This window comes from Manis pentadactyla, chromosome 1, assembly GCF_030020395.1.
Source record: "Manis pentadactyla isolate mManPen7 chromosome 1, mManPen7.hap1, whole genome shotgun sequence".
Taxonomy (NCBI): domain Eukaryota; kingdom Metazoa; phylum Chordata; class Mammalia; order Pholidota; family Manidae; genus Manis; species Manis pentadactyla.
The window spans coordinates 164,723,550-164,742,970 of NC_080019.1; the positions used below are offsets into that span (position 1 = coordinate 164,723,550).

General features: G+C 43.5%; 1 long non-coding RNA gene across 1 annotated transcript in view; it reads right to left on the bottom strand.

Moving 5' to 3' along the window:
- Positions 1-3,876, bottom strand: part of LOC130683807 (uncharacterized) — a 73,676-nt gene extending 69,800 nt beyond the window's left edge. Inside the window, exon 1 of the long non-coding RNA XR_008997797.1 lies at positions 3,335-3,876. This is a non-coding gene — a long non-coding RNA (uncharacterized LOC130683807). The remainder of the gene's footprint in view (positions 1-3,334) is intronic.
- Between the last annotated feature and the right edge of the window lie 15,545 nt (positions 3,877-19,421).

Genomic DNA, 19,421 nt, shown 5'->3' on the forward strand with positions numbered 1-19,421 from the left:
GTGTGTGTGTGCATGCAAACTCTGAAAAAGATGGGGGAGGACAAAAGGACAAGTGATGGCAGAATGGAGATGATTTGGTCTGGGAAGCCTTACCACATTTCTGCGAAGTCATTTGTATATTGCTAAGTGATTTGCATACTGCTGGGGCCACCAGTTCCCTGCATGTTCCCCCAGGACTCCTCCTGCCCTCTTCCCACTAGGAGGATGGTAATAATTAAGCTAGCAGGGAAACTCCGAGAACAAAAGATGCACACTGGCAGGCTCTCAAAGTCACCTCTTACTTTGTAACTCTGTGAAGATCTGAGGAGAGATCTGTCCTGTCAGCTTCTCAGGAGAAGAGTCAGACATTATTTTCTCTCTCCTAGAAAGGAAACCCATTCGAAGGATTGTGAATGTTACACTGTGTCTCAGTCTGAAGTTTAAATCTTTTCAAGCATTCGTTATTAAGATGCCAAGTTGCTTCACTTAATTACAGCCTTTATTATGGTATTGAATAATTTAAATGCACTATTTATCACACCTGAAGAGAAGAGCAGTTCTGCCTTAATGGACCCCTCTCAGTGGGCTATCTATTGATTATCTTCTCTACTGAATTAATTCCTGGTAGTGCCTAGTGAGCAGTCATTAAAGGGAGAGCCTCCTGCCAGTGCAAGGCGGGGCTTGTGCGATGTGGTGGGCTTTTCAGAGACCAGCTTTTGCACCCCCTTGCTGCAGTTTGAGCCATGTAGTTAGTGAACAAAGGCCTTGAGACCAAGCTGGTGTCTTAGCTGTAGAAAGGCTTTATGTATAGGGGGACTGAGCAGGATGAATCCATTACTTCCTGAAGTTTCTTCTGAGCCAAGTGCACTTTTCTGCTCCCCCTTGAAGATGCCTTCTAACAGTGAAACGTGGCTGGTCTACTTGAAGGAAGTCCAGCCCCAGAGGAAGTCCAGGCTTTGGGAGTTCCTTCCATAGGCTGGCTGATTCAGTTGTTGAAGAAGTCCCTCCTTCATGAAGCTGACTTCAAAGGATGTATGATTGGCCCAATTTGGGATGAGGTACCTGAGGTTCGGAGAGGCTAGGTATGTTGTGCAAGAAAACAATAGTGGGAAGGCAGTAGCTCTGTCCAATTTCAAGGAGGAGACATTAGGAAAATGGCATGCTGGCAAGAGGGACAGGAAGGTGATATCCAGAGTCGTACCTCCGCATTTCCTGGGGGGAAGGAGGGCCCGTAGCCCCAGCATCTCCCAGGTACCTGTGTTCTCTTGTGCTTTTACAAACCCCATTTAGGAGCCATTTACAGCACTAGGCAGAGGCTACCACCACAGGCATCTCAGCCTTTTACAAATGAACTCTCCTCTAATTCAGTTCCACACAGAACCTGGTGGCTAGTGTGGTGGTATATTTGCAAAGCCAAAGAATAACCAGTCTGTCTCTTCTCAAATTTCCCTTTCCTGTTCCACACCAGACCCATGTAGCTTGTTCCCTTCCTTTATCTCTTCTGGAACTGGCTACACCAGGTGGCAGAATGGGGGTAGAAATTGTGATCAGACATCAGGGCTTGCACCCTGGAATTTGAGATGTTTCTAGACAAGCCACCAAGTCAGGGTTCTGGTCCCACCAGGCCATGTTAAGCCTAATGCAAAAATCAGTGGATTTAGATTTGGCCATCCTAGAATGCCTCTAGATATGTATTTATAGCCTCTAGTCTCTCTCCTTGCATCCTTTCCTCCCTTTGTGGTATCTAATAATAACAGCAAGAAAAATAGTAATTAAGATATGCTACCATTTCTTAATTGCTTATTAAAAACCAGTACAATACTTAGTGCATTACCTGTATTATCTCACTTAATCCTGACAACAGCCTAATGAATTAAGCATGATCATCTCATTACTAATGACAGAGTTTGTAGCTGTCACCCCTAACTTTATATGATAAGCACTCAAAAGTTTTGTTAAAAACATGGCCCATGTGCTTTGTTTTAGTTGCCCTGGGGTGGAGCCTGAGAACTAAGGGCTCTTAACAGTGGCTGTCATTGAAACCACTTGAAGCGCTTTAACAACATATTGATCCTTGGCCCACCCCTGCATATTCTGATTTGAGTGGCCTGGCATGATGCCTAGGCATTGGGGTTTTTAAAGATTCCCCAGTTGATGTACAGTTTAATGTAGTCAAGATGGAGATCCTCCACACTGGGCTGAACACTTTGCCCAAGATCAGAAGCTGGGCAGTGAAGTTGGGATTTGAACAGGCTGACCCCAATTTGCTCCTGAGTGTTCCACCTCCTCCATTCACTGGCCACTCTACCATCCAGGAGGGACCCATTCTGTGTTTGTACCTTCATATGAATGCATTCTAGGAGCAGTTTAAGCCTCCTTTTAGCTATTTGTAAAAGGAAAATGAGTATATTCCATGAGAAGCATGTTAGGACCCTGGCAGCAGGTGGAAGCATTTTGGCAGTTAGGGGAATGGGAACCCTGCCTACTATTTTTCCCACCCACATTTGTGCATAACACCAAGGTCATGAATCCTAAAGGCTGGGTGTAGGAGTCAGTGTGCCCCAAGCCTAAGCTTCATGCACTCCTGAGCTTGCTTTCTCTTCATCTCATTCAGATATCATACTTGCTCTCACTTTGCAACTTAATGGGTAAAAAAAAAAATTAATTTCAATAGAGTTGCACATAAAAAAAGATAAAAAGTCTGATCTCAGTGTTTTAACCTTGCGAAGCCTTGCACCCCTGTTGTGGATGTCCACTACCTCTTTGGTCCCAACACATAGCCCCTGGCAGTGGTTACCTGGCCATCCCTGGGGTAACCCAGCTGGCTATAGGCTGCCAGTCCTTTTCCAAGATCTGAATGGAAGGGGCAGACAGGCCTTTCTGTGCCTAAGAAATCGTTACTTAATCAAAGACTTACTGAGTCTGTGTTCATTGGTGTTATTTCTAGCCCCAAATGCTGGCTCTCTGACATGATGTGGTCATCATCACGCCTTTCTGGGAGTTCCCAGGGGACGCCCTGCATTCACTCACTCACAATAAACCCAGTCTGACTTGTTTTCTTCTTCTCGGTGGGTACGAGGTAGCCCTTGGGGGTGGTGGGGAGAAGGAGGCCCAGACCACACTCTGACAGGAGGGTCCCCGTTGGGTACAGCTCAGGCCAGGACTCTCCAGAGCTTTCAGCGGAAACTGCTCTCTTGCAGGTGTTATTCACTCTGGGACCCAACAGAAGTCAGGAGAGGTCTGGGCTGAGGAAGAACCTGGGGGTCAGGCACTGCAAATGCAGATTCTGAAAGTCCCCTCCCCTTCTGTTACTAAAGACCACGTGTCATTGATCTGGGGGCTCATGCTCTCTTACCTCATGAGGAAAGTTCTCTTCTGGGGAACGTCCAGCTCCTCAAAAAAATGGAGTCCTGGTGCCTTGCCCTGGCCTCAGTGCCTGCAATGTACCACATGCCCAGGCAGGGGGGCACTAGAGCTGAGCTCGCCCAGCCAGTCCCCAGGCACACCCTTGGAATTTCCCGGTGGTTGAGAAAGACTGTTGGTTCCCTGAAGCTGCGTCTTTATAACTCCATGGAAAAAAATGGTTGAGAGGTTTACTGAAAGAAGAAATTAGATGAAGACTTAGTTATGCCAGCTTCATTCTTCCAGTTGTTTTTGACCAAAACCTCTCCTCTCCCACTCCTCATTTCATCGGTCAGCAAATCCTGCGGCCTCTATCTTCAGAACATATCCAGTCTCACTAGTTCTTACCACCACTACGGCTTCCACCCTACTCCAAGATGCCGTCACCTCTTTGAATAGCTCCTAACATTGTCCTCCTGCTTCCACCTGTGCTGCTCTATGGCCTAAGCACTGCAACAAAATAATGCTGCTGATGTTAAATAAGATCATGGCACTTCTCTGCCTAACACCCTTGCCTCAATGACTTGTACTGCATGTGGAGGAAAGTCAGTTTTTACAATGGTTTCAAGTCGCTACAAGAGCTGTTCACCCGAGACCTCTCTGAACAATTCATCTACTCTCCTCTGACTCATTCTCCTCCAGCCACAGGGCCTTTGTAACTTGTTACTTCCTCTCCTAGAACACCCTTCCCCAGAATACCTGCATGACTCACTGCCTGTTGAACTTTACACATATTAACAAATTATTCAATTAGTTTGCATTGCACCGAGTTCTAAATCCAGATATTCAACATTAAGCCTTTGTTTCTCATTAATCAGTTAGACCTATATATAAAAGACGGAAAAATTGGCCAGAATCTGCACAGGCAACTTTTCCTCACCCTTCCCTTTTTTTAAAAAAAGAGGCTAGCTGTTCATTGAGGTATGATGCAATTACACACACACACACACACACACACACACACACACACACACACACACACACACACTATTTTGTAGTTGGCCACATGTGAGCTATATATTATGGCATGTGGAAGAAATCTGTCCACTCACTAATAAGTGTATCTCAAGGGAGTATCTAGATGAACCTTGAGCTAATTCTGACAACCATTTATGACCACTGAGAACCAACTGAAGTGTGAATTTACTTTGAAAAATGGCTATTAGTAATGAAAATGTCAAGCGAAAGCTGACTTTCTGTAACAGAGTAGATGGATTCACCTTTTTACAAAGCTTCAGCATGTAAAACAGGTTCTGATCTTTCACCAGGATAAAAACCTATTCAAGGCTATGGCTGGAAGCTCATGGTTGTACTTGGAGAGGAATTTAATGGTTTTTAAATTATGGTTTTGGATGCCTCTAAATTTTTCTCAGATAATGCATAGGGCCAGCCTGACTACTTGAAAATACTCATTTTCAAGTGGGAATATTTTACAGGTTCTTTGCAACATGGAGATAAAAATTCCATGCACATATGTGAAATATGCATATCTGTGCCATCTCAGCTTGTATCCATCTATAAAATACATGTTACATCCATGATTATTAAGCAAGAAGAAATTTAGAAAACACCGACTCAGTGCCAGCTTGAATTATAGCCTCCAAGTTAAGACACTTTAAAACTCAAAACAAAGTATCTTGGACACAATCAATTTTTTACTCAGTAGTTGAGCATTGTATGTTTCTTTAATTACTTGTATCCCCTCAAAATCTCCAATCTGACAAGTCTTCAGAATTTGGCACCAGAATTTGAATCTATGATGGTGTACTTTTATGGACCAGGTGAAAAACAACAACAATAACAATTCTGTATTAGTATAGCTGGAGGCAATAAATAAACACTTGATTTAGCTTATCTTCATGTAGTGGTGCTCTCAGTTGATCAGGTATTTAATCATTCTTACAAAACCACACATTCAAAAGGAAGAAAATTTAAAAGATTTCCACATTTGTTTCATACCCTAACTACCACACATATGATGTCCTTCTCTGATAAAGCAGTCATGCGGCCAACAGTGATTTCTTTGAAAAAAAAGATATACTGTCCTCTTTTGGATAAACTAAGTTAAATGAAAGGTCTAGCTGCTTGCCTCTGGCTACGCTGAGGAGAGGGGAAATTTAAATTGCAGTTATTTTTCTATTCTCATTTCACATCTTTTTTTGTTCTTTATTTTTGTCTTTCCCCTATTTCTTCCAAATAGGAGTGAAAATTGGAAGGCTTGAAGCAAGCTGGGAAGCCAAAGGTACTAAAAATCTGAAACTTGAAAGGAAAGGAGGTCCTACATGTAAATACCACCTTTCCTAAATCATCTATGTTCCTCTGCTTGCTTTCCTTTCAAATTCAATTAGCATCATCATTTCTGTCATCTACCTTGTGCTAGACCCACTGCTAATCACTGGAGATATTTGCCAAGGACCAGGGGACCTCTCCCCGTAGGACAGGATGTCTCCCCCAGAGGACTCATCATGATATTGGGACATACATATAAGCAATCAGGATAAAACACAAAATTAAAATTCAGTTGTATTTCATTGCTTTAAACACATTATACAGTGAGAGGCAAATGACGATTTCAAACATCTACTAAGAATTAAAAATCCTCAATGATTCTGGATTTTTTCCTTATACATATATAAATAAAGCTGTGTGTTCATGTGCCGGGGCTTCCCCAAATCACCCCCAAGTTCAAGGACTTGCTTGCGGAACTGGTAGAACTCAGCATATCATCATACTCATAGCTAGATTTATTGCGGTTAAAAGATACAGAGCAAGATTGACAAAGGGAGAAGGCACACAATGCAAAGCCAGGGGGAAGCCAGGTTCACACGGTCCAGTGCCCTCTCGCAGCACAGTTCTGTAGGGCACGCTTCATTTCTCCTGAGATTAATTGTGACAGCACATGTGAAATGTTATCTGCCAGAGAAGCTCTTGGGGGCTCAGTGTCCAGGGCTTTTATTGGAACTGATCACACAGGTAACCTTTAATTGGTACATACAAAAATTCTGGACTCTCAGAAGGAAAGCAGTATAAACAGCACTGTTCATACAAACAGTTTAGGCACCGTGAGCCACTTCTATCAGTTGAGAATGATGAGGACTCCCCTGAATTCCAAGCTCCCAGATGCCACCTGAGAACCAACCTTATAAGCAGAACTTTCAAAGGTTACAGTGAGGCCTACTTTGCTAGTCCCTCTACCTAATTCATATACACATTTTATACAAAATGATCTGTTTTTGCATATTCTGCTGCCTGTCTATTTTTCTATCGGCAACTCTTCTTTTGAAGATAACACTATCGTGGACATCTTTCCATGCCAGTTCATATCTTTGTCAGACTGTTCCATTTTACAGACAATTTCCTTAATCATTCCTCTACAGGTTGATATTTGGTCTGCTTCTGCAATTTTTGAGATTACAAACTATGATGCAATGGTCATTATTCAATTATTTTTCATATTTTCGTGCCTATTGTTTCTGTTACATAGGCTTTTAATTTCTTTTACAGAAGTTTCTAGAAATCATATTCCTGAGCTCATTTGATTTGGAAAGGGAGATCACTGTGTTGGAATTTTAGAGGATGTGTTAAAATTTAGAGACTTTGTTGGAAAAAAAGTAAAATATCCAGGTGACAGATGATCAGGGTCTGAACTACACTGTGACAGGTAGCTGGGAGAGGAGCAGAAATGGTGTAGATTCAGTTGGAAGGCAATGCAATAGCCCAAGACTGCGGGTGGCTAGTGGAGTGAGAAAGGAATTAAAGTTGACTCTAGTTACATGATCTAGTGAATAGCAACTAGATGGAATGCAAGCAGAGCAATTAGGAAGCAATTATAATAATTCAGGGAAGAAATGATAGTGGCTCAGATTTTCAGGTGTTCATTCATTCACATATTTCAAACATCTGCTGTGTATCAGCTACTCTATTAACTGGCAACTTTCTTTTTTTTTGGCCAAAACCATTGAGATACTACATTCGTGCAATATAGATTCCAATTAACTCGGCCACTAATTAACTTTATTGCTGTTCTTTTGTGAATGGCACAAAGCTTAATAAAACCTGTAGAGAGTAGTGGTGAATCAGGTCCCAGATGCTTGAATGATTTGCATACACCTTCAAGTACAGATATGAGGAGGGAGGGGAAAATAAATTATGAAAGCAAATAAGATGTCTCATGTCTCGGTTTGAAGACAGACTCCTTCCTATATGCATTTCCGACAAATGTCCTTAGCAAACACGAGAAGGTGATGGCCCGCCTCACTGCCCCCAGAGAGCCATCCCTCCTGCACAGTTCCATGTATCACTTGTGCAGACATCAAGTGTAATGTGAAAAGAAATTCTCTTTACTCTTTTCACTCACACTGACCCTGACTCTCTACTCCAGGAGCTGAAAATGCAGCTCCCCATTGTCTGAAGCCCAGACACATATAAATCTCAATTTGAATGACAAGAGGAGTTTTATTTTTATAGGGTTTTGTGCATCCTCAATAGAAACTGACGTGCTTTTATGCATTTTATTTCACAACTTACTCACATTTATATTGGAATCTGCTTTCTGATTAAGTTTATTTGACGAGGCAGAAAAGTTCCATTCTGCATTCATTTGCACCCAATATATGTAAAGAATGTGACCTCGTATAGTCTTAAAAATTTTTTTCATAGTCTCTGAAGCTCATATGGGGTAGACACCTTTTTTTCCTTCCTGCAGACTCAAGTCTCTTTACTCTCCTTTCAATTCCAGTCTCTTTACTCTCCTTTCAATTCTTGTAAAGTCAAGTTACAGTCCCCAGAGAAGATACAAATGACTAATAAGTATATAAATGGATGTTCAACATCTCCAGTCATTAGGGAAATGTGAATCAAACCCACAATGAGATACCACTCCACACCCAATAAGGTAGCCATTATCAAAATGCTAATGAGGATGGAGAGAAATTGGAAAACTTGTCCATTGCTGATGGGAGCATAAAATGCTGCAGGCACTGTAGAAAACAGTATGGTGGTTCTTCAAAAAATTAAACCTAGGAAGCCATGGGATCCAACAAGTCTACTCCTAGATAGAATTTTTCTACCCAAAAGAATTGGAAAGAGGAACTTGAACAGGTATGCGTACATCAGTGTTTGTACAGCATTATTTGAAGTAGCCAAAAGTGGAAGCAACCAAAATATCCATTGACAGATGAGTAGATAAACAAAATGTGGTCCACACATACAATGGAATATTAGTCCGCCTTAAAAGAAATGCAATTCTGACACGTACTGCACAGATGAGCGGTGAAGACATTATGCTCAGTGGCATGAGTCAATCACAAAAGAGAAAATATTATATGATTTCACATTTATGAGGGTCTGAGGGCAGTCAAATTTATGGAGGCAGGAAGTAGAATGGTGGGATCCAGGGGCCAGGAGAGGGGGATGGAGAATTATTGTACGACAGTATGGAGTTTCAGTTTAGAAAGATATCAAAGGTCTGGGGACAGATGATGGGATGGTTGTACAAGAGTGTGAATGCACTTAATGCCACTGAACTGTACTCTCAAAAATGGTTAAAAATGGTGAATTCTGTATTATGTATAATTTACCACAATTTTAAAAAATGAAAAAAATATAAGGTAGCATTTCTGGGTGAAGATAGCCTCCTGGGGCACTAAGATCTCTATACTTTGGCCCCTGAACCTTGGCAGAGGACTGATGTGCTGCACAGCTTCAGACAGGAAGATGGAAGTCACTGGAGGTATTTCAAGCAAAAAGGGATTTAACGTAGAGAGTGAAGTTGACAAGTTGTTGGAAGGGAAGGAGCACAGATAGGGATGGGACGAATGGTGCTCCCAGAGGGCAGGCTCTGCAGTCAGCCTGTCCAGCCACATAGAAACCTGCCTCTGAGCCCACAGGACTCACACCCGTGGGCCTCCTCAGCCACTTGCACAGCAGCCTCCACCCTGCAGGACCCCTGCCTCCAGACCCTGCTGTTGCCAGCACTCCCTTGAAGGAGTTGGTATCAGAGTGCCACTACGCAGGCCGGGACCAGAGAAAGGATTCCTCTGTCTGTCCCCTGCTCTCATGCAAATGCCTCCCAGGAGCAGAATCTAAACTGCAACCATGCTGGCAGGGGAGTCTAAGGAATACAGCTGACAGGTTTCTAGCCCTTGCGACTTGGGGAGCATAGAAAGGTAGGAGCTGAGCATGGCAGGCAGTATCTGGCACAGACCAGCTCTTGTGTGGGAACTGAAATACGTACCTTCAGGTAGACAGTCTGATCGCCGCATGGTAACAGCCTCAGGCTCCCAAAAGATCATATCAGAATTTCAACCTCACACCACAAGCTTGTGAGATAGGTTTCATAATTTCTATTTCACAGATGAAGAAATGGGAGTCAGGGTCACATGGCCACTGAATGGGGGAGCTGGGATTCAAACCCAGGACTAAGCATCTCCTCTCATGCTGAACTCTTCCAGCTTCCATTTCCAACTTCAGACTTGCTGGGGGTTTGATGAGATCCTGGAGGTATACCTCCCATTTCATGGTCTATTTACGCCCAGGAGAGTGGCCTGCACCTCTCTCCACTGGCTCGGTTTCAGCGAGCACGTCTGCGGACTGCACGTGCTGTGAGGCCTCCTCCCTGTGACTCTGCACCTGTCTGTGCTGAGAGGTGTTGGGCTATACCACTGCTGCGTGGTCCTGGCAGGTGGACCCAGGATGGACAGAAAAGGGAAATCAGAAGGTTTGGAGTTGTTTCTGATGCTGAGTAACTTTCTCCCACTTCAGCCTATTTTAGCGTCCAGTGGCTGCTGTAATGAATTACCACAAACTTGGCAGCTGACAGTAGAAATGGTTCCCTCCCTCCAGAGGCTCCAGGGGAGAAGCCGCCCTGGCCTCTCCCAGCTTCTGGGGGTCCCAGGCATTGCTGCGTTTGAAGCCATGTGACTGGTCTCTACCTCCACCTTCACACTGACTTCTCACTCTGTGAATCTGTTCCATTTCGCTCCACCTCAGTCTTTCAAGGCTATTTGTAATGGCCTGTAGGGCCCCCCACCCCTGGATAATCCAGAATGGCCTCCTCATCTCCAGATCCTTAACTTAGTCACATCCACTAAGACCTTCTTCCCAAGCAGAGTAATGTTCGCAGGTTCCAGGGACTGGGATATTTTTGTCATATCTTTGGGGACACCATTCAGCCCACTATCCCTTCTGAGGGAGGAGAGAAGAAGGGAAGAGGAACTTTCTGCTTCCTCTTCTCAGTAGCACATCTTTGGACGTGCATTCTCCTTCACTCTGTAGCATCTTTCCTCCAATATCTTCTGGCCAGCACCACTGAAAAATTCAGAAATCTTGCACATGCTAAGCATGTGGATATTTACAGTGCAGCTTCGTGGCCTTCTTCAACTGGGCAGTTAATAGACTCAGGCCTTATTTCCAGTTCAGACCAATCAACCCTCCCAGTAGCTTCATTGTTAAAAATTCCTACATGGTCCTCACCTCAAAGAAACTACTTAAATTAGTCTTTCTCCTTTCTGACCCTCTACCCTGCACAAAAATGCAAGAGAAGCTTCTCCTAACTTATTCCCCTCTGGCTTCTTCTTTTCAGACCTATTTCACTTCAAACCTTCTCCAGGACTCCTCTCCTCGAATTCGGACGCTTGTATGGCATTACTACTCGAACTGCTGATTTCATTCCTCCTGGATCTGCACCCCACCACCACCACCCCCAGACATCAACCGCAACTTCACATCTCACTGACTGCCCAGGCATCATTAATAAAAGCCTAAAACACAAGCACTGGGCAATTCAGCGATAGTCTCCTGGCCCAGGAAGAAAGTGATTTCTGTTCATTCCACGCAGGCTTTGGGAGAAGGGGCTTCACTCTCTGAAACATCAGTGGAAAGCTGAGCTGCAGGACCAGCTCTCCACTGTCTCCCCAGGAGCACTAAGCTCCCCTCTAGCGTCATGGGTTCAATTCCAGCGAAACACATCTTCCAGGTGCTCGTACAAGCTGGCTCTGAATCTGAAGCAGGGGCTCCTCACAGCTCTGTTCAGTTGGTGGGTGTTCTTATTCACTTTGCTGGGGGCCTGGCTCTTTGTTTCTCATCATTAAACACCATTGAATAACTCCCATTTGTACAGCACTTCTGATTTTGCAGAACTTTCCACACCGATTCTTATTTGACCCTGAACACAAGTTTTGCGGAACATTCCACATGGATTCTTATTTGACCCTGAACACAAGCCAGTGAAGCCATTGGCTGAGTGTTACTAACTTAATTTTACAAATTAAGGGACTGTGGTTACATGGTTTGAACCAAGTCACCAGCCTATAAATGACAAGACTGGGACCACAGTGCTGGAACTCTGGTTCTGAAGACAGTTTGTTTTCTGCTTCTTGTCTTTTCCTCTTATTCCTTTTTATTCCTCTCTTTTTCTTCCCTTCTCTCCTCATCTGCTTATACCCCTGACTCAGTTCCCTATTTTTTATCTCCCTCTCTAATAATCTCTGCCATTCTCCTAGACTTGAGTTTCTTAACTAGCTCCCTACTATGAGCTGTGGGACCTCTGGCACATTTCTTAAACTTTCTGAGCTTTAGTCTCCTCATCTAACAACAGGACAATAGTAACTGCCTTGCAGGGCTATGGTGGAGGTTTAATAAGATTATAGAGAGGGAAAGAGTACAAGAAAGAGAAAGAAATTAATGTCTCCAGCACTGTTGGCAGTCAGCAGACACTTCGTTTCTCCACTTTTTTTAATGCTGTAGACACATGGCTAAGACCATACTCTTTTGTCCCCCATTCACCTGTCATCCTTATCATAGAGCTGTTGGATTTAATTTAGCAGGAGGCTCTGGCTGTGCCTCTGTGACTATGAGCCATGGCCAAATGAGAAGAGCTTGTAGATGCGGCCGAAGTGATTAATAGCAGCCTGTCTCCAGCTCTGAGAGGGGAGAGTGAGACACACTGCCTGACTCCACTTCTAATTCTGTACTGTCAGACGCAGCTGCTTGGCCAAGCAGAAGCCCTGTGTCCATAGCCCAGTGTCTGGCTGCAAGCCCTGGATTTCCTGGGTCACCAGGACAGATTCCTCGAGCAGAAGAGAAAAGGATATGGGGCAGTGGTATTACCCAGAGCAGGGTGTGAGCACAGGGGCTGTGCGCAGCTGCATTTCCCTCCCTGACTGATCTCATTGTGGGTGAAGCATGAGCCAGAGAAGGCACAGCCCAGGCACCAGGGCAGGTTTGCTCCCAAGCCTGCAATGCCATTGTCGGGGGCTTGCCCAGTGAGAAATGCCTCATTACGACAGCATGCCTAGGACTGGAAGAGCACAGAGAAGAGATGAGTCTCATTTCCAGACAGTCCGGTTTCTGACCTTTATCCATCCTCTGCAAATGAGATAACATTATTTTGCAAAGTCAGGTACTCATCTGCTTCTCCTCTGCAGGTATCGAACTTCCTTAGCATAAAGAGATCTAAACAGAAAGAAACTTGGGCTGTAACACTGTTACCTACTAAAGAAAGGATTTTCTTCTCCTACCTACATGTCTTGAACATTGTTGTCAGTGGCTGGAGATATTTCTAGAGACAGCATTAACTGATTCCATTCAAGGGGGAAGACACCAGTGAATGTGTCTTACTCTTTCCTGAGCCAATATCAGTTTCTTGAACAGCACTCTGGGACTTCATCTGTCAGGAGGGGGGCAGCTGGGGTCCTGGTGTGCAGGGCCAGTGTCCCTGATCTCAGCCTAGTCCTGGAGGTGGAGAAAACCCAGCAGTTTCTATTTGAAGTTATACAGCCAAAAGATGTTTGTTTCTCCTGGCTGGTGCCTAGAGCCAATGTTTGTCAAAACTGAACACTATGAAGTTTTTGTCCTTTAAACACTTTTTCTCTGTATTTCTCCCTGAGTTCTGTAAGACTTCTTTCTTCCTGCCCCTCTTCTACATGTGAACTCTGATAGGATTGGAGACATATTTTCTGTATAGGTAAGGTGTTGATCAGATCTAGAACAGTGCTGTGTGACTTTAATGTGTATTCAAATCAAAAACGCACAGTCAGGTCCAGCAGCTCCAGAGTGGGGTCTCAGACTCTGCATTTCTACAAGCTCTCAGGGAATGCTGATGTGGCCCGAGGCCTCACTGTGAGTGGTGTGCCAGAAAACCTCCAGCCCTCATCCTGTGCTTCTCCTATACTCTCATGTCACTACCATACTCACGATGCTTCTGACACCAGGTATGTGGGTTTTCGCCACACCAAGCAGTTCTCTGCAACATCAGCTAAGTGTCCTCTAATTCAATTCTGATGCTATCTGCCTTGAGCGAGCATCAGGTCCCACATTAAGAGTTCAGGCCCCCAAGATGGCCCCTCCCCCCACTTCAGATGCCAATCGCAACTAGTAGGTCCCTACGTTATCCACAACTTCTGCAAGACTTGGCTAAAAACTGGGAAATTCCACAATCTCCTCCTCCTAGGATTCAATATTTTGCCAGAACAGCTCACAGAACTCAGGGAAACACTTAGTTACGTTTAACAGTTTATTAAAAGTTATGCTGAAGGATAGAGATGAACAGCCAGATGTGGAGATTCATAGTGTCTGGGGGGGCCCTGAGTGCAGGAGCCTCTGTCCCTATGGAGTTGGGTGTGTTACTTTTGCAGTATGTGGATGTGTTTACCAATCTGGAAGAGCTCCAAATCACATACTGTTGGGATCTTACACAGACTTCATCACATAGGCACCATCAGTTATTATGCCATTTCCACCTCCTCCCCCCTTTCTAGAGAATGGGAGTGGGGGTCTGGCTGAAAAGTCAAAGCTCCTGATCATGGCTTGGTCTTTGTAACCCACCCAGAGTCACCTCATTAGAACAAAAGATGCTTCTAGTACTCTTATCACTTAAGAATTTATGAAGGTTCCAAAAGCACTAGTCAAGAACCAGAAGCAGAAACATATACAGATCTTTCTCATTATTTCACAAGCAGCAGTTTTAAACCAATCCTAGGTGGAAAGGAAAGGTCCCTCCTTTCCCTCAGTGGGTTAGGAGGAAGTGTGTGTGTGTGTGTGTGTGTGTGTGTGTGTGTATGTGTGTACATGTTTCCCATATGTCCTAGTGATGAGTTATATCCTTGTATTCTTTAGATTCTGTGTGGTGATTCGTTCCCTTGATCAAAATTTTAAGCTAAGTGCTTGGGTTTTAGTTCTCATTGATGCATAGCCATGATAAATACAATTTTCACCTTTAGAAACTTGTCTTCTCTCAAAATACCCTCATCTCTCTTTCTGATAAAGATCAATCAAATTTAAATTAAGTTTCTTACAGATTGTTTTCTCCTGTGTGTTTAGGGGCAGGAGGAAGGAGTCCAGAAATGGGGCCTGAGGAAATGGCTCACCTTATGTCTTCCTGGAGCTCTAGGCTGAAGGGGGTTTCAGCTCTGGGCAGGTTCACTCTGGATTCAGTTAGACTGAATAACAAAGGAATTTTGTGGGTATAAAGGGGCTTATAGCAAGCTTTATTCTCATGGCAGTAGGTCAAGTGTTTGAATCATGTCTGCACCTGGCAGTCTGCAAGTAGTAAGTCTCTGTCTCTGCCTCCTGCTCAGCCTCTGCCCCAGATGCTGCCTCTGCTCCAGGCTCTGTGTCTGCTTCCAGCCTCTGCTCTCCTGCTCTCCTCTGCTCTTAGCACTGGCAGAGCTCTTTTTATAGCAACACAGGCATTAATGGCTTATCACCAATGGGTATACAGCCTGCACAGAAGGCCAAATATTACATCATTGCATATACACAGTGTGCAAGTAGATTTAGATCAGGTGATGATCCTGGCCATGATAACTTCCATTTTCCCTGGACTGCCTTATTTACCACTGCAGGTCAATGCATCTAGTGGACTGCCAGAAGAAATGCTTTGTCTGAGAAACTGAAGAGCCTGCAGATGGGAACTCATCTTAGAGAGAAGAATCTCCCTGGTAAGCCAGATCCAGGACTAAAGCCTTAGTTCTCAGTAACCCAGATGGGTCCTCATCCCAGACCTCTACTGCCTCAGTATTCAGCCTGTTGGAGAGAGAAGGCTGTGAGTAAATACAAAAAGCTACTCTCATGAATGATTCTCCAAAAGGTTAACTTGCTTTGGTGCCCTTTTAACAGATGGAATGCACAAAGGATGTTGGGAAAGAAGATATTTCCTCTGCCCCTCCAGGTTCTACTAGCTGGTCTAAGATTAAAATTGACATGAGACAGATTAACAGGAGAAGAAACCAAGGTTTGATTATGAATGTACAGGGAAGCCATAGACATGGGTTCCCAAGACAGTCAGGAACAATGAGGTATACATGTTATCCTGAACCAAAGAGAAGGGGGTAGGGGTCTGAGACTTCAAAGGAAAAGGGAAGTAATTCAAGGAATAAGAAAAAAGCAGGGAGAGGCTTAAAGATGGCATGAGAGGTGAGACAGAAACCTCCTCCTAAACCCACATATATTATGAAAATATAGCAAATACAACTAATCCTGAAAGAGCAACAGGAAAGAATGCTGCAACAGATTGCCTACTGGGGAAAAGAGCAGACCTCACAGAAAAGGATTAAGTACCAAAGCTGCAATTTGGTGGGACCCAAGCCCTTCCCACACCCCAGCTCACCAGCGGGAAGAAGAGAAACAGGGCAGGGACGATATGGAGGCCTAGGACTGCTGAACACCCAGCCCCAGAGATCTGCTCTGGGAGCACAAATCTATGTTACATGGTGCTCTGGAGATTAGTGGGGTTGGACAGCTAAGACAGGTGGAATACTCAGAGAGACTGAGATTCCAGCTGCTTGTGGAGAATAGGTACCCACAACCAGCTGCTCTGGGACAAAAGAAAGGCAGGCACTCTGAGAGACTTCCCAACAGTGAAAGGGCTGCTAAAGGGGCAAGGAGTGCATAGAGCTTGCTGCTCAGGAGAAAGGACAGGTGGACAAAATTGTCCAATCCCAGTGCACTCAGCCCAGCAGGTTGGAAACTTTCAGGAGCTTCAGGAGCTCCATTCCCCCAGCTGGCCATGCAGCTCCAAGGCCCCCCACTGCATTACACAGCCTGCCACTACTTCCTCCCAGCCAGCACCAGCTCACAAACCTACTGCCCTGTCATTACATCAGGCCAGCCAGAGAGGGGCCCTGCCTACCTACAACAGGTACAAGGGCATAACATAAAGGCTCCTCCTGGCCCTGGCCGTGGAGGCAGGCAATGCAGCCAGGAAGCAGGAAAGAGCTCTTTCCTCCTGGCATGAACCAGCATGACTCGCCTGTGATCCCCACCATTGCTCCAGTCCAGCCAGAGGGCAGCCCCACCTACAGCAGCTATGGGGGTGTATCCAAGAGGCTGCTCCCTGCACACATGGCTCACTGGTCCTGAGAGTGTAGGCAGTCACTATGACCAGGAAGCAGGAAAAAGCTCTCTCTTCCCAGTAGGCACCAGTGCCACTCACCTGTGACCCCCACTGTCACTCCAGGGACTGAGCAGCTCCAGAGAGTAGAGCTTCTGGGAGCTAGAGGGAACCACCTGCACCAAGTTATTACTACAAATATGAAATGTCAAAGAACCTGGTACAATCCAAAATCCCACAAACACCAGAAAGAGGCCAAGTGAAACTGAACTCACCAATGTTCCTGAAAAGGATTTCAAAATAAAAATCACAAACATATTCACGGAACTACATAAAAATATTCAAGACCTCAGGGAAGAATTCAAGGAAGAGAGAGAGACTTTGAAAAATACAGTATCTGAAATGAAACATGCAATGGAGGTATTTAAAAGTAGATTAGATGAAGTGGAGGAGACGGTAAATGAAATAGAAATTAGAGAACAGGAATACAAAGAAGGTAAGACACACAGAGAATAAAGAATCTCTAGGAATGAAAGAACCTTAAGAGAATTTGTGACCAATTCAAACAGAATATTCACATTATAGGGATACCAGAAGAAGAAGAGAGAGAAAAAGGGATGGAAAGTGTCTTTGAAGAGGTAATTGCTGAAAACTTCCACAATCTGGAGAAGGAGATAGCCTCATAGGCCATGGAGGTGCACAGATCTCACAACACAAGGGACCAAAGAAAGACAACACAAAGACATATAATAATTAAAATAGCAAACATCAAGGATAAGGAAAGACTATTAGAAGCAGCCAGAGAGAGAAAAAAGATCATGTAAAAAGGAAAACCCATAAAGCTACCATCAGACTTCTCAACAGAAACCTTACAGGCCAGAAGGGAGTGACATGATGTATTTAAAGCAATGAAGCAGAAGGTCCTCAAACCAAGAATACTCTATCTGGAAAGATTATGATTTAAATTTGAAGGAGGGATTAAATAATTTCCAGATAAGCAAAAGTTGAGGGAATTTACCTCCCACAAACCATCTCTACAGTGTATTTTGGAGGGACTGCTATAAATGGAAGTGTTCCTAAGGCTAAATAGCTGTCACCAGAGAAAATAAAACCACAGTAAAGGAAGTAGAACAATTAATTAGTAAGCAAATGAAAAATTGTAACAACTACCCCAAAAAGCGGTTGAGGGATACACAAAGAGTATAGAATATGACACCTAATATATAAAGAACGGAGGAGGAAGAAAAAGAACGGAGGAAAATTAAAAAAAATACTTTTAGATTGTGCTTGAAATAGCCCACTAAATGAGTTAAATTAGGCTGTTAGATAGTAAAAATATTATCTTGAACCTTTGGTAACCACGAATTTAAAGCCTGCAATGGAATAAACACATATTTATTGATAATCACATAAGTGTAAATGGTCTGAATGCACCAATCAAAATACATAGAGTCACTGAGTGGATAAAAAAACAAGACCCATCTATATGCTGCCTACAAGAGATTCATGTCAAATCCAAAGACATACACAGACTACAAGTGAAGGGATGGAAAAAGTTATTTCATGCAACTAATAGGGAGAATAAAGCAGGAGTTACAGTACTTGTATCAGACAGAATAAACTTCAAAACAAAGAAAGCAACAAGAGACAAAGAAAGACATTACATAATGACAAAGGAGTCAGTCCAATAAGAGGATATGACCATTATAAATATCTATGCACCCAATATAGCAGCACCTACATATGTGAAACAAATACTAACAGAATTAAAGGGGGAAATAGAATGTAATGCATTCATTTTAGGAGACTTCAACACACTACTCACTCCAAAAGACAGATCAACCAGTGAGAAAATAAGTAAGGAGACAGAGGCACTGAACAATACATTGAAACAGATGGGCCTAACAGACATCTACAGAACACTCCATCCAAAAGCAACAGGACACACATTCTTCTCAAGTGCCCATGGAACATTTTCAAGTATTGATCATATTCTAGGCCACAAAATGAGCCTCAGTAAATTCAGAAGGATTGAAATTGTACCAACCAGCTTCTCAGACCACAAAGGTATGAAACTAGAAATAAAGTATGCAAAGAAAAGAAAAAAGCCCACAAACACATGGAGGTTTAATAACATGCTCCTAAATAATCAGTGGATCAAAGACCAGATAAAAACAAAGATCAAGCAACATATGGAGACAAATGAAAACAATAACTTATCACCACAAAATCTGTGGGACACAGGAAATTGCAATACAGGCTTACCTCAGAAAAGAAGAACAATCCTATATGAACAGTCTAAATTTACAATTAATTAAACTAGAAAAAGAAGAACAAATGAGACCAAAGGTCAGTAGAAGGAGAGACATAATAAAGATCAAAGCAGAAATAAATTCAATTGAGAAAAATAAAACAATAGAAAGAATTGATGAAAGCAGGACCTGGTTCTTCAAGAACATAAATAAAATAGATAAACCCCTAGCCAGACTTACCAAAAAAAAGAGTCTACAAACATAAACAGAATCAGAAATGAGAAAGGAAAAATCACTATGGACACTGCAGAAATATGAAGAATTATTAGAGAATACTATGAGAAATTATATGCTAACAAATTAGATAACCTAGAAGAAATGGAAAACTTTCTGGAAAAATACAACCTTCCAAGGCAGACCCAGGAAGAAACAGAAAAAATGAACAGACAGATTACCAG